Raw genomic sequence first — 5,726 nt, forward strand, 5'->3', positions numbered from 1 at the left:
ATATATCAAATCAATATATTATAGACCTTAAACTTACACAATGTTATATGTCAAATATATTTCAATTTAAAAACTATAAAGCCACATTGGATTTCAAAAAGAGAAAATGAAAGTAAAGCTAATGCAATGGCCCTTTCATGATTCTTTCACTCAGTGGATTTTGAATTCAAGTTTTCACAGTCCCTTTAGGCTCCCTACTAATCTCTGTCCTAGGATGTCACAAAAAATGGCACAACATTTTAGTTCAGCGAGTCAGGAAAGAAGCTGTCAAGGGAGGTGTGCACCGCTGCCTCTCCCCTCCCCCAGAGGCCTGTGATGCCAACCCATTTACCTCTGCCCGCCCCCTCCCACACCTCCACACTCCGCACGCATGGAAGAGAAGTCTCTCCTGAGCAAAGCCAGTCCTTCCACTGGTGTCTCCATGCCCTCTCCCTCTGAGCTCCACAGCGATGCTACAAACAATTCCCCCTTTGTTTTCAGGTACCCCCTCTGCTGGCCTCTCCATTTATTACACAAATGTGTTTAACCTTCCCTCGCCCCCCGCCCTTCTTGCATTCTCCCCCTTGCTTCTCCTCAATAGTCAGAGAGAAAAAAACCCAGCTCTGTCTGGATGTCTCCATTTCTTCCCCATGCATTTGATCCCCAACGTAATCTGCTCTGGCCTCCTCTTCTCACCCAGTGCCTCTGAAGGTCAGTAGAGAGGTCACAGGTGTCAATTCTAAAAACTCTTTTCAGTTCCTGCCTCACAGGACCCCGGGGAAACAGTTGACTGTGGTGGCCTCTCCCTCCTTAGCACACTATTCCCCTGGTTGTCATGACACCCTTGCTTCTGCTTTCTCTCCTGTCTTCTGGCCACTCCTTGATGGTATCTGAAGGAGCCCAATATATAAACCCACACTCTCTTCTCATCAAAAAGCAGACAAACTCAGGAGCCAAACAACAGGTTAGAAAAGTATTTCCTTTTTTATTATTATACTCTACTGAAGACTATGATTTAGATCAGTTTCCTAACCTTGGTACTTTTGACATGAAAGGCCAAATAATTCTCTATTAGGGAAGAAGAGCTTCCTGTACTCTGTAGGATCTCAGCATCCTGGGCCTCTACCCACTAGATGCCCATAGCCTCTCTTCCTCCCCCCAATTATAACAACCAAAAATATCTCCAGACATTGCCAAATGACCCCCTGGTTCTCCCTAAGTTGAGAATCACTGATTAGGTATGCAGTCAGGGAGGTTTATTAATACTCTACCTTAAATTAGCATATTTACTCATAGGCTACCTACCGCACAGCTGGGCAGCCTCAGGGTGTCCCAAAGAGACAAGCCTGTTACCACAAGGCAGGGCACAGACAGCACTACTCACTGTATGCAGAGAAGCAGATTCCAACATTAAAGACACAGGGAAGAGAGTTGGGCAGCTTTCCAGGAAGAATGAGTGAGGAAGCAAAGGGAGTGGATAGAGGATGGTGAAACAGTTTCTCCCTTCAGTGACAATGACAGGTTCCTGCACAGACTGCACTGCCACCTTGTCATAGGCTAGTGTCTCTCAGGGTTCCTCTCTCTGCCCTCTGTCTCCTCATCTCACTGTGCATTCGTACCCTCACCAATGGCATCCACTACAATCCAAAACCTGACAAAGCCATGTCTCTGGCTTCCACCTTTCTCTCGAATTCCATTCCCCTGTAATCAACTGCTAACTGCGCATCTCCACTTGGATGTTCTTAAATCACATCCAAAGCTAAAAGCATTAACTTTCTCCTAAGGAAATACCCTGTACGGAGGAGCGGCAACATCGTCCCTTCAGTTGTCCAAATTATATATCTTGAAATTATCTTTGACTAAACCTGTTTGTGGACTCTTACAACCAATTAGTGTCTCATTAGTTCTCTCATATAAGTATCACTGGAATCCATTTCATTTTCTCCATCTTCAGATTTATGGTCTTATCACATCCTGATAGGATTTCTAAAACATTCTCAAACTCATTTTCACCTTCATCATTCATCATCCCATTTCTCACGATTCAAACAAATCACTAACCACATCTACTTAACTCTGTCAGTGGTTTTCCATTGTTCTCAGGACAATGAGCCTGGCCCCACTTGACCTACCTTTCCAGTTTAGCTCTCCTGGACCCATACTATGGTCTCCTCTTATAACAGTTTCCCCAACTGCCCTTTCATGCCTCTGTGCCATGTGCCCACCTCTGGCCCATGCTATTCTCTGTAATACCTCCCATACCCACCATGCACCTGGCTAACTCCTTCTCAGTCCTTCAGATACTCAGAAGAATTCAATTTAGAATGCCAGCTTTGACAGCTCCCAGTTTAAGTTAAATACGCCTTATCTCTACTCTCATAGTACCCTATATGTGTTCTCTTCCGTATCTTTTTTTTTTATAATTCAGTTATTGCTGACTTCCTACAATCTTGTGAGCTTCTTAAGGGTAGTAGTGATCATGTGATAAACATTTTTGTAGAGTAGACACTCAATAAATATTTGCCGAATGAATTAATAAATCTTTTTTTCACTGACTGCTTTATTTTTTTCTGTTTTAAAGGTACCAAATTTAGAGCTTCTTCCCCCAATATACTTCCTATTGCAGTGCCGGGCAATAAAGAGGCTGAAGTACAAAAAATAAAACCTACCTGTGGAGCACATTCTGTCAAAGGAATCAAGAGCCTCTCATACGCTCTTATGTAAGGAATACGCTGAGAGACAAAAACAAACAAACACATTGTACATTGTACATAGCCTGACTTCTCCAAGGTTTCTTCTCACAGTAGAAAACCTTTTGTGACTCAATAGCATTTCTTCTCTGGAAGGAGAGGTTTTTTCTGATTTCACACTAATTTAGTAAAGAAAAGATTTTCTTTCTTTACTAAATATTCCCCTGAGGTAGAAGAGAAAATTTTTTTCAACCAGCATGGATATTGGAGTTAGTCTTTAAATAAACTATTCTTAAGTAGAATATAAAATGAGATATTTCTTTTAAAACAGTTCTTGATATGCTAAAATTGACTTGCAATAAAAACTGATTTTCAATCAAAATACTATGAATTAATTCAGCACTATAAACCAGCCATCAGCAATGCATGACAGAAAAGTTGCCTATGTTCCCACATTCAAATATGATAAATGTGATGTGGACCGTTTGTCCTTTTTAACAACATAGTCTGTTTGAGCACTATTGCTTCCTGACTCACAGTGGGTGGCAGAGAACACCTCCTACTATAGAAGCCTGCCCAGCTGGACTTGTAGACTGCTGAGGACTGTGACCAAGATCTACCAATCAAATTAGATGGGCAGGGTCTTGTTTTGCATCAACCCAGTAAAGCAGGCCCCATATGGAATCCTTCCTAATGAGAGTGACAACAGCTACATGCAGTTTCTGGACAAGACTGGGGCAGCTGGAGTAGTTCTGGTGGTGGCATTTAGTGCTCAGAGTTGGCGGCATCATCTGGATAAGCCACAAACTATGCGCAGGCATGCAACAATGGTTTATCCAATGGAACAGCTCTCTGGTAGTCTTTAGGCATTATTTCTGGTTGTTTATCTCTATGCCTGGTTTCCCAGCCCTCCCAGAGGTACTCTGAGCTATCTAATTCCCTTTAATACATTCCTTTTCTGCTCCAAACAGTCACAGTTCATTTTTATTGTTTGCAACAAAAAGCACTGATACAAAAATAAATATTTGTATATGCTAAATTCCTTCAAATTTTACCCTCAGTAGGACGGAACAGGAGGAGACTGGAGAGAGAATAAGGCTTGTCTATGCAATTCAGTAAGGCAGCATTTAGTCAAACGATAGATCACCTGCATTACAGTCATATGGAGCAGGCTTAACAAAATGTAGATTCCCTTCTCCACACACAGAATCCAAATCTCTGCAGGTAATCTGAGAAACCATCTTTCTGACAAGAGACCAAGGGATTATTACAAAAGTTTATGAGCCACTGCCATAAACTGAGATTCTCAATATCAAGACCATTTCTTACTTATGTCTGCACCCACTAATCCCAATCCATTAACTGTTAAAAAAATCTTTATTGTTACAAAGTAGAAAATCACCTGATACCTCTGACCTTCTGTTTTCTTAAAGCACTTTGAATTTATGACATAATGGTGAATAGAAACTTGTGAAAAGTAAATAGCCAATGTTAATTATTCCATAATCTGAAGAATTAATAAAATTATAGCAGTAATGACATGCCTATGTAGATAAAATTATACATTAACACTTGAAGTGCCTGACCAGGCAGTGGTGAAGTGGATAGAGTGTCAGACTGGGACGCGGAGGACCCAGGTTTGAGACCCCAAGGTTGCCAGCTTGAGCACAGGATCATCTGGTTTGAGCAACAAAGCTCACCAGCTTGGACCCAAGGTCACTGGCTTGACCAAGGGGTTACTCGGTCTGCTGAAGGCCCAGGGTCAAGGCACATATGAAAAAGCAATCAATGTACAACTAAGGGGTCGCAACGAAAAACTGATGATTGATACTTCTCATCTCATCTCCGTTCTTGTCTGTCTGTCCCTATCTATCCCTCTCTCTGACTCTCTCTCTGTCTCTGTGAAAAAAAAAAAAGGCCTGAGGTGGAATGTGGAATTATTTAAATTTAAATAGATAAAATGAACATAGCAATGATGAAATCTTAAACCCTTTTCCATTATGAGTAAGTCTGAAATAGCTATAGGCTTTCATCTTAAGGAAAACACAAAAATTTGTATCATAAAAGATGGGACATCTTTGTCATAATATTTTATAACAACTCCGTTTCTTTTTTTGTTTGTTTGTATTTTTGTTTTTTGTTGTTGTTGTTGTTTTGGACTGTCAGGCTACAAACCATTGTTAGTGCCCACTGTTCTGAGCACTGAGCATAGAAATAGCCACTTCCTCTTTGCCCTGACGTCACAGGCGCAGCACGGCAGCTGTGTCTGTGGTGCCAGCAGAACAACTGCATTTCTAAGTTCGTAAACCCAAAAGTTCACAATTAATCCCCTACAAGTCTTTAACAAAATCTTCAAATGTTTTAATAATACCTATCTGAGCATTAAACTTACTCAAAACTAATGCTTCAGTTCCTCTCTATCTTCACCTGCCTCATGCATATCCTTGAAAATATTCTCTTACAGATGCTTAGGAAAACTTTATGACCGACATACTTACCAGATATCCATCTGTTCTCTGTGGTCCTTTACAATTCCTAGTTTTCTTGCAATTAGTGAAGTCGGGCATCTATTTCTTACCAGTGAAGAGGAAGTGACATTCACATGTGCAGCTTCTGGTCTAAAGCAATGAAAACCTTCCTGAAATTCTGTAGTTTTCTCTCTTACGTGACATGGGTACTAAAGCAGCTTCAATAGTCCACATGGGGCAGCCAGAGGTGGTGATGAGCCTGGGTTGCTAAGTGATAATGCAGGGCATAGCCCCCTCATATCCCTGCAAGAATATAAAAGGCAAAAGAGAAATTTCTATTGTGTAAAACCCAAGCATTTAGATTGTTTCTGCATCATAACTAAACTTTAAAAAATATTTTCTAATATAAACATTTTCCCCATGCTATGACTTACGAGCACCTGGGTGAGTAGTAGGGACTTGAGTGAAGAAGGGAAGAGACAAAGTGAGGTCCACTGTGCCCTCCCCTGATGGAGACAAGTAGCCTCTACTCCCTTCCGCCACAGTGGAAGGAGAAACAAGACCCCACCCAGAGATGTATGTACACTTC

The 5,726-nt window shown here is 41.3% G+C and overlaps 1 non-coding gene across 1 annotated transcript; it reads right to left on the reverse strand.

Annotated features, from left to right (window-relative positions):
• Positions 1-4,826: 4,826 nt before the first annotated feature.
• LOC136332387 (small nucleolar RNA SNORA43) lies at positions 4,827-4,962 on the reverse strand. Its single transcript, XR_010730656.1, has one exon. It is a non-coding gene; the product is annotated as a small nucleolar RNA SNORA43 (small nucleolar RNA).
• Positions 4,963-5,726: the final 764 nt, after the last annotated feature.

This window comes from Saccopteryx bilineata, chromosome 3, assembly GCF_036850765.1.
Source record: "Saccopteryx bilineata isolate mSacBil1 chromosome 3, mSacBil1_pri_phased_curated, whole genome shotgun sequence".
Classification (NCBI taxonomy): Eukaryota; Metazoa; Chordata; class Mammalia; order Chiroptera; family Emballonuridae; genus Saccopteryx; species Saccopteryx bilineata.